The 9820-nt window shown below is 41.2% G+C and overlaps 1 non-coding gene across 1 annotated transcript; it reads right to left on the bottom strand.

Moving 5' to 3' along the window:
* Nucleotides 1–9193: 9193 nt before the first annotated feature.
* LOC131822415 (U4atac minor spliceosomal RNA) lies at nt 9194–9319 on the bottom strand. The gene has a single exon (XR_009350273.1). It is a non-coding gene; the product is annotated as a U4atac minor spliceosomal RNA (small nuclear RNA).
* Nucleotides 9320–9820: the final 501 nt, after the last annotated feature.

The following is a 9820-nucleotide window of genomic DNA, read 5'->3' as shown; positions in this document are numbered from 1 at the left end:
GGAAGTGCAGTGTTTAGTTTCTTCACACCCAGCAGATGCAAAGTAGGAACAAAGAAAGAGTGGGGAAAGTTCTGTGCTAGCACACTTAGAATGACATTTATGTTGTTTGCTGTTTTTTGTGATTATACCCAGTTTCACAAGGCATTTCTGTGTGCACGCACCTTTCCTACATATGCGGGAAAGTAAGTAGGATAAATTCCTGGAGGTTGTATTGTTGGTTTAAGAGAAAAATTTTCAAAGTGTTACCAAATCACTAGGTTTTATAACAGAGTGTGATCTGTGGACCAGCAGTGTTGCCCTTACCTGGGAGCTGGTTAGAAATACAAATCTCAGACCTAATCCTTAAGGCCCTGAACCATAATATGCATTTTCATAAGATCTGCAAGTGATTTGGGTGCATGTTTCCCTTTGATAAGCCTTGAGCTAGAGGTCGTAGATACTGGATTGCCGGTAGCGGTATCTGTATGATATTCTGTCTGTACCTTCACCGAGACTGTATTCTGTCTTCTTGATATTTTACAATTTAATATTTGAAAATGCATTTCTTTATTATGAAACTGAGTATCTTTTCAGATATTAAAATTCTTTTTAATCAATTTCTGTGAACTTTTTATATCTATTTAATTAAGTTTTATCAAGTTAAAAATGTATTTAATACTGAGAAAATTAGCTCTTTGTCTTTGATGTGAGTTGCAAATATTGACATTTTGTCATTTGCCTTGTGATTTTGCTTATGGTTTAATTTCCACATAGGATACACACTTATCTTCCTATGTGATTGAATTTATTAGTCTTTTCTTTCACGGGTTGGAGATTTTTGTCTTATGTTTAGAAAGACCTTTATCACCTTGATAGTAATTTAAAAACTCTTTCCTGTTTTCTTTTGTGATGATCAAATCTTTGATCCATCAGAATGTGTTTTGGTGAGAGGTGTGAAGAAAGGGTCCAACTGAATAATTATGCTAGATGACTATACCCCAGGGGTTCCTAACCTAATGTTCAGGAATCCTTTTAAAGCCCTTAAACCCCTGCAATTGCATGTGAAGTAGTATATTAATTTTAATTTTTCTCAAAGATGTGTAGGGTCCATTAGATTCTCCAAGAGGAGTAAGGGTCATTGCCTTATGCCATGTTCTGTCACCCAGTACCGCTTCACTGGCTTTCTGTGTCTTCAGTACTCCCAAGTGTCCAGTCAGATCCTTTCCTTGACCTCCAGATTTGGGCACACCAGAATGGATGCACCCAGTGTTATCCTAAGGATCCTTATAAGAGAGAGGCAAGAAGCAGAGCACTTTGAAGATGGAGAAAGGGGCCAGCGGAGGAATACGGATGGCCTCTAGAAGCTGGTAGAAGCAAGGAAATGGGTTCTCCCCTGGAGCCTACCAAAAAAATTGCCGAAGGGTCTTTGATTTTAGCCCCTTAAAATTCGTTTAGGACTTTTGACTTCCAGAATTGTAAGAGAATACATTGTCTTCTTTCTTTTTTTTTTTCTTTTAAAGATTTTATTTATTTATTTGACAGAGAGAAACACAGCAAGAGAGGGAACACAAGCAGGGGGAGTGGGAGAGGGAGAAGCAGGCCTCCTGCTGAGCAGGGAGCCTGATGCAGGGCTCGATCCTAGGACCCTGGGATCATGACCTGAGCTGAAGGCAGACGCTTAACGACTGAGCCACCCCAGGTGCCCCCATTTGCCTTATTTCAAGCCACTAAGTGTTTGATAATTTGTTACAGTAACAACAGGAAACAAATACGTGCTGTACCACAGAGAAGGCAGCAACAGTGTAGGTCCAGGAATTTAACAAATTTACTGGTCTTAACCACTGCTGGTATCACAGGTCCAGAAAATACAGTATCCAAGCCCATCTTAATAGGATACATTTTATAAAGTTTTATAAAGTTAAAAAAAAAAATGGAAGTGCCTGTCTGGGTCAGTTTGAAGAGCGTATGACTCTTGATCTCAGGGTTGTGAGTTGGAGCCACACGTTAGGTATAGGTAGTACTAAAAAAATAAGAAGAAATAAAATGAAGTTGAAAAGAAAAGAAGAAAACATGACATACTTGCAGACCAACCCTCTTCTGTTGCCTTAAAACTGCATCTTATTGCAAGTGACTAGAGCATTATTGAAAGAGGTGGAAGAAACAAGCCTGCCATTAGAACCTTGGAGGAAAGAGTTGAAACCTCTCGCGGAAAGAGTTGAAACCTCTCGCTCTTTTCTAGCCCAGAATGTGAGAGGAAGAATGCTATGTCCAGGAGGATATAAGAGTACCCTCGTGCAGGAACGTATGCAGGGGGCAACAGGAAGAGACTGAGTAGCTAGTGCCCCTGCTGTTACCAAGGGGCATACCCTAGGGACCAACCAGCTGACTGCCTTTCTATGCTCAGAGAGCTGAAGAGCAGTACTTCCTGAAGATTTATTGTATGTGGAAATGAGCTGGGGATCTTGCTGAGTTGCGGGTTCCGATTCTGTAGGTCTGCAGTAGAGCCCCTGATTCTGCATTTCTAAGAAGTTCATAGATGTTGCTGACATTGTTGCTCCAGGGATCACATTTTGAGTAGCGATGGCAAAGAGTTACTTAATGAGAATTCAAACTTGTATATTGGGCATGGGACTCTGTGCTTTTCCTTTGTGTTGTAGAGGAATACCCAAGTTCAAATTCGAGTCTGCCACCTATTTTGTGACCTCAGCCTTTTGAGGCCTGTTTCTCTTATTTGTTGAACAGGAACAAAAGGACATACCTTATAGGATGTTCATGAGAATGGAATAGTTATTGTATGTGTGATATTTGGTAAGGGCTCAGTAATTGTTAGTTAACTCGGAACCAGCCACAGTTGCTAGTATTCCAAGAAGACTCAGAAGTTCTGGCTACATCCCACCAAACTATCTAGAAGAAAAATTTTATCAGCCTTCCAGATGGCTGTCGACATGATGCCAAGCATCCAAATGTTTGGACCGCATTCAAAACATATTCGACAAGCATCTTTCTCCTTTCGGATGGGTGTTTTGGCCTTAAGACCGAGTGAGGGGGTTTTATGTAGAAAGATGTTATCTATCTAACTTCACTGGCTCTTTTGTATACTTTGGAGCAGCTTACAGACACATTGGAAAACAGTAATGCATACAACATGGATAATCTCAATTTTCAGAAAGCCTTTGATACTGTTCCATCTAATGGGCTGCTTAAACCCAAGACAGCAGGGATTCTTGATGGAACCCTGGGAAAAAGGAGAAACTGGCTAAAGAACAAAACAAAAAGTTTAGAATGAGACAGAATGGAAAATAGATAGAAGATGGGGTTACATTCAGAGAGCAGGGGAAGAGGTCCAGATGTTACTGTTGTGACTGTGACCTAGGTTGGTGTGCAAGGCTGAGCCTCTGGGAGAGATGGCAACGAGGACCACAGTTCTCCCGTACACGGGCGCCCAGATCGGTGGGGATGTACACTTTGTGTGACAGTCTCTTCACATTAGAAGGGCCGTGTGTTCGTTAGGCTAGAAAGACTGTTAAGGACACTAAAAATGGTATGAAACTAGTTCTGATTTACGAATAAAAATATCCAGGGGCGCCTGGGTGGCTCAGTGGGTTATGCCTCTACCTTCAGCTCAGGTCATGATCCCAGGGGCCTGGGATCGAGTCCCGCATTGGGCTCTCTGCTCAGGAGGGAGCCTGCTTCTCCTCATCTCTCTCTCTGTCTGTCTCTCTGCCTATTTGTGATCTCTCTCTCTCTCAAATAAATAAATAAAATCTTTAATAAAAAAGAATAAAAATATCCAGATGCAGCACAAGACTTTAAGTATACATTTATATATATTTAAAGGAATTTAAAGGAATACATATTCCTTTAAAGCATCAGTTCTCAGGGTGCCTGGGTGGCTCAGTAGGTTAAGTGTCTGCCTTCGGCTCAGGTCATGATCCCAGGGTCCTGGGATGGAGCCTCACATTGGGACCCCTCCCTCTGCCTCTCTCCCCACTTGTTCTCTCTCTTTCTTTCTCTCCTCAATAAATAAAATCTTTAAAAAAAAAAAAAAGGTTCTCAACTGGGATCAATTTTTTGCCCCCCCCCCCCGCCAGGGGATATTTGGTGATGTCTGGAGACATTTTTGGTGGTCCCATCTTGGAGGTGGGCGGTGTGACTGGCATCTAATGGGAAGAGGCCAGGGATGCTGCTGAATGTCCTCCAGTGCATAGGCCAGCCCATGAACAGAGTTGGCAGCCCCAGATGTCAACACTGCCAAATTTGAGAAACCCTGTTCTAAATCATTGTACCCTGAAGTGTGAACAGGAGGGAAAACTTCATAAGGTAAGAATGTTCTATAGAAAACACTTGTCTAAAAAAGTACCGATCATTTGTAGAATGAAGTGTTCATTATCACTAAGCTGTAATGTGGTGCTCTAAAACTAGAAACAGGAGCAAGGAGGGGAGGCAGGAGAACAACAGAAATTTGAGCAGAAAACGAAAACAGAGGACCAAGACTTTTAACCTCTGCTGTGAACTTTTGTGTCCTCCTCAATCCCCTTTCCTCACAAGTCTTCTGCTCAATTCACTTCAAATGAATTGGCCTGGAGCTGGCTATAGAACAGGATCCATAAAAAACATCTGTTCCAGTCTGGCACCCAGATGTTTGAGTCTGCATATGCCAGCTAGTCACTTTTCAGACAGCATTTTCTTTTAGAGAAAAAATGTCCAGTGAGTGAATGAGGGATGGTAGTTGAAATAAGGAAAGAATTCCAAAACTTTAAAAAATGTATGAAATTGCTGATCTTCCTTTTCTCCCTGAAAGTCAGAGAAGAAAGTAATACTTCTTACTGGATTTTCCTAGAAGTACATTAAAAATAAAAACAGCCTAGCTTTTGATAACTACATTCTAGGAAGTTGTGGTGTACATGGTATAGTTTCAGGGCTTCTGGAGAGGCCCAGGTCCTGCTGTCCACCCTACTTCTTGTCATTTCACAATTGCTACTCTCTTCAGAAGTTTAGCCTTGTATTAGGGCACAAACTTTCTATTCAAGCCTCCTTTTTTTTTCTTTTAAAGATTTAAAAAAAATTCTTTAAATTTAAATTTAAAGAATTTTTAAATTCTTTAATTCTTTAAATTTAAATTTAAATTCTTTAAAGATTCTTTTTTCTTTTAAAGATTTTTTTTAAGATTTTACCTGTTTATTTGACAGAGAGAGAGAGGTCACAAGTAGGCAGAGAGGCAGGTAGAGAGAGAGGGAGAAGCAGGCTCCCCACCAAGGAGAGAGCCCGACGTGGGGCTCGATCCCAGGACCCTGGGATCATGACCTGGGCCGAAGGCAGAGGCTTAACCCACGAGCCACCCAGGCGCCCCTAAAGATTTTCTTTTTTTTATTTGAGAGAGAGGACAAGGGGGAAAGGAGCAGGGGGAGAAGGAGAAGCAGAGTCCCCAGTGAGCAGGGACCCCGACTTGGGGCTCGATCCCAGGACCCCGGGATCATGACCTGAGCCGAAGGCAGAAGCTTAACTGACTGAGCCACCCAGGAGCCCCTCAAAGTTTCTTCTTAAGCAACTTAGCTGACTCCATTTATTAGTTTATATGGAAGATGAACCAGAATGGAACGCAGGTCAGAAATTAAAGAATCCCAAGGAGAAAAGAAATCTGGCTGAGATTAGTAGCAGTAAAAGCTGTGTTAGTTTGCATTGTCCTCAAAATTGAGCCTTGTTTGTAGGAAGGCAGGGCCATGAGTCATTTAGAATTCCCTCTAATTTAATGGAAAGCAAAATGTACCTGTGACGGGTCCTTGGCTGTCAAAATGGCACTTACTGATCTCTGGCTAATTCCACTCAGGAGATTGTAATATACAGCCCAGGAACCTGGTCTGGTCTCCTAAAATGAAAGGGTTCATCAGGAAATTCACGAGTTATGTTGAATAATGTCATGCCAGAGCCGGAGACCCCTGAAGCAGCTTGAGCAGGACTCTGCTACTAAGCTCACTTATATGCACAAATATTCTCACAGATGGTATTGTGTTTCAGCACCATTGCCAACATTCTTAGTTGGATCGTTTAAAAAGATTAATTGGTAGAACTCTGTAAATTAATTCAGTTTTTAAATTGATTTGTGAGATGTGTGTGTGCATGTTAACATACACGTGCACACGCTGCATACACGAACAGAGGAATTTGAGCACATTTTCATCTCTTTGTTCATATTCTATTTTTTTTAAAAGATTTTATTTATTTATTTGACAGACAGAGATCACAAGTAGATAGAGAGGCAGGCAGAGAGAGAGGAGGAAACAGGCTCCCTGCTGAGCAGAGAGCCCTATGCGGGGCTCGATCCCAGGACCCTGGGATCATGACCTGAGCCGAAGGCAGAGGCTTTAACCCACTGAGCCACCTAGGCGCCCTGTGTTCATATTCTATTTTATAGTTTGTGAGGGTGTTATTGAATTTAAAGGTCTGTATTTGGTATCAGGTAGGGCCAGGTATACTTTTTTTTTTTTTCAGTCCTTACCTGTAGATCCTAGCTCATGACTGAAAAATCCGTATCTTTGTTCGCAAATCGGAAGGAGCAAGAAGACAATGGTCAATCAGTGCCACCACTTACCCTCATCTGATCCCTTGGTGACAGGGGTCAGTAAGAGCATTTCTGTACACAAAGGGGAGGACATTTTATATATATTTAACATACCAGAAAGGGTTCTCAAAGGAGATAGATGGTCAGCGTGAGTTTCTAACATTGAGCAGCCAGTCGCTCCTCTAGGTGCTAGTCTGTCTTGTAACTGCTTATTTAGGGGCTAGTCTGTCTTGTAACTGCTGCGTGTAGTTTTATCAAAACAGTAGAAGTGAGATTGTGGTGTCCCAAGTATAATGACAGTTCCTCATTGGCTTTCTAAATACCAGTGGTTTGTTCAGAAATCTGTTTTGCATATGCTTTGGGGCCTTTTTCAATTACCTGTAAGGCTTTACTTACTTTTGAGGCTTTATTTACCTGCAGATGCTTAAAGGGGTAATGAGTAACATGGATAACGTGGAAACATCACAAATAGAAGCTGCTCAGTTCACATTACGTTTCAGTGATACATCATCATCACCATAAAGCATCATAGAAGTTTCATTATGTGAAGGCAACAGTTAACTTTCCACATATAAGGGATTGACTCATGATTTAGAGCCAACTATTCAAAGTAAATATAGAATATAGAGAAAATACACAAGAATGAAAAAGAACTATAGATTTCAGGCAGCTTAATAAGGAAGATTAAAATTTCTTGGAAGATTAAGTATTTTATGCCATATTCTTTATCTACAAATAGTACTTTTGTAAATGTGCTATTATCCCTAACCCTTATAAAGTTTTTGGAAGTTGACTTATTTTGCTTAGCATAATACCCTCTAGTTCAGTCAGGGAAAGACATTTGTCATGTGATTTCATTCATATGTAGAATTTAGGAAACAAAACAGGATCATAGGGTAAAGGAGGGAAAAGTAAAATCAGACAGAATGAGAGAGGGAGACAAACCATAAGAGACTCTTAACTATGGGGAACAAACTGCAGGTTCCTGAGGAGGAGGAGGCTGGGGGCCTGGGGTAACTGGGTGATGGGCATTAGGGAGGGCACTTGATGTAATGAGCATTGGATATTATATGAAACTGATGGATCACTAAACTCTACCTTTGAAACTAATAATGTACTATATGTTAATTGTCTGAATTTAAATAAAATTTTGAAGATGATGCATATGTTTTATGGAGGAAAATATCAGGGACCTATACCTGGATCATCCTCTAACGTAGTATACTCTGAGATAAAATCAAATTTGGTGCATCAGTATTACCAAGCAACTACCATGTGTGAAATTCTGACATTAGAGGACACAAAGGTGCCTAAGGAAGAGTCTCTACCCTCAAGGAAATGACGTTAATAATGATGGCAAGAAGACATAGACTTGAATAAGTTAGATAGTAAAAACGTTTTACTTAAACACCAAGACATTAATGGAAGCTGTGTCATCACTGACAGGTACACCCAGTACTGCTGTGCTGGGCAGAATAATGGCTCCCCAAAGATGTCTGCCTCCTAATCCCTGGAACCTGTCAATGTGGTTCCTTGCATAGCAGATCATACTTGGTGAGTGTCATTATGTTAAGGCTCTTGGGACAGATCATCTTGGATGATCTGGGTGGCTCTAGTGTTGTCACAAGTATTTTTTTTTTTAATTTATTTATTTGAGGGAGAGAGAGAGCATGTCCATGGGTGGGTTGGGGGTAGAGGGAGAGAGAATTTCAGGAAGACTCCCTGCTGAGTGCAGAGCCAGATGCAGGGTTCGATCCCACAACCCTGAGATCATAACCTGATTGGAAACCAAGACTCGGATGCTCAACTGACTGAGGCACCCAGGTGCTCCACAAGAGTCTTTCAAAGATGGAGGCAGGAGGATCAGAAGCAGAAAAGGAGGTAGAAGGAGGGAAGCTGATCAGAGTAAGGCAGGGCCACAAGTCAAGGAACTCTGAGCAGAGGCAAACAAATTCTCCCCTAGAGCCTCTAGAAAGAAGGAGAGAAGTCCTGCTGACCCCATTTTGGACTTCTGAGCTCCATGTCTGTATGATAAATTTGTGTTATGTCACTGAATTTGCGGTAATTTGTGATGGCAGTCATGGGAAGCTAATGTACTTGCTATCAGAATCCACCTCATTTCAGTGGACTCCAAAGTTACAGCTGTCAGAGGGGGAAATGAGACTAAATTAGTATTTTGTCATCCCAAATCATACCCTTCACTAATGGTATATGTAAATATGCTGTCTTTCTAGAAGAAGACAGGAACAGAGGAAAAGTAGCAGAAGCTCAGAGGGGATGTGATGGGAGGCACTGCTCAGTTTATTTCTCTGGGCCTCTCCTGGAATAAAGATGGTAGGATTTTCAGGTCTTCTCCAGTTTTGTTTTTTTTTTTCCTCCGTGGTCTTCTCCAGTTTTAACTCTGTACGAGGTGAAGTGAAGCCAGGTAGGATTGTCACCAATTCTACCAAAGTCATCGATTCTACCAACACTCGTTCGATTGGTTTGATTTTCAGTAACGAGCAAAAGTTTTTACAGGTATTTTTTTTACCCAAACAGATGTTCCCATTCTCAGCTAAAACTGGGTCTCATGGCACAGATATTGTTTTCTAATTATCCTTTTATGAAAATTTAAGTTTATTTTTTCTTTTTTGCAAAATAATACTCTGAATGTTTTTTTCCAAAAATTGCACCAAGATAATGCAAAGCTCTAGTTGATGCGGGCGTGTTGTTCAGGCATTAGCAGTACTGCCCTCACTGGGCGCTCATTGGACAGCAGCGCAACCCCAAGAAAAGGATGGTTCAATAGTAATCTCAATGTATAGAGAACATTGGCATTGAGATAGGTGTGGACATGCAGGATCAAAGTAGAGGTGCTAATCTAAGAGCAATGGCACAGTGAGGGCAGCAAGCTCCTCCCTGTGAATGAAGCATCTCTTTTTGGCTGAAATCCACGAGAACAAGACAAGAGTGGTTATTATCCTAAGCTCCATGAAAAGAAAATAAATAGGAAAGTCCCTTAAGAGTGTGAAACCACTTGGTGTTCAAAGACATCTATTTTTGTTTTTAATTGCTGTCTCAGGGATGGCTAAGTGACATGGGCTTCTCATTTCTTAGAGGTCACAGGAGGCTCTAACTTCAAGACAGAAAGATAACAAATAAAAAGAACTCTATGCACATATGAAATGCCAGATATCCTAGTGTTGTTGGACGATCCAAATGGAATACCTCCATAATGACACAGGGGCAGTTTTCACCAAGGAAGCTGGCCGTGATGCGGATTCTGTGTGAGATGACAGGGAA

The sequence above is a fragment of the Mustela lutreola genome, chromosome X, assembly GCF_030435805.1.
Source record: "Mustela lutreola isolate mMusLut2 chromosome X, mMusLut2.pri, whole genome shotgun sequence".
NCBI lineage: Eukaryota > Metazoa > Chordata > Mammalia > Carnivora > Mustelidae > Mustela > Mustela lutreola.
The sequence above is the reverse complement of the archived record's forward strand: the minus strand, read 5'-3'. Positions and strand labels throughout refer to the sequence as shown.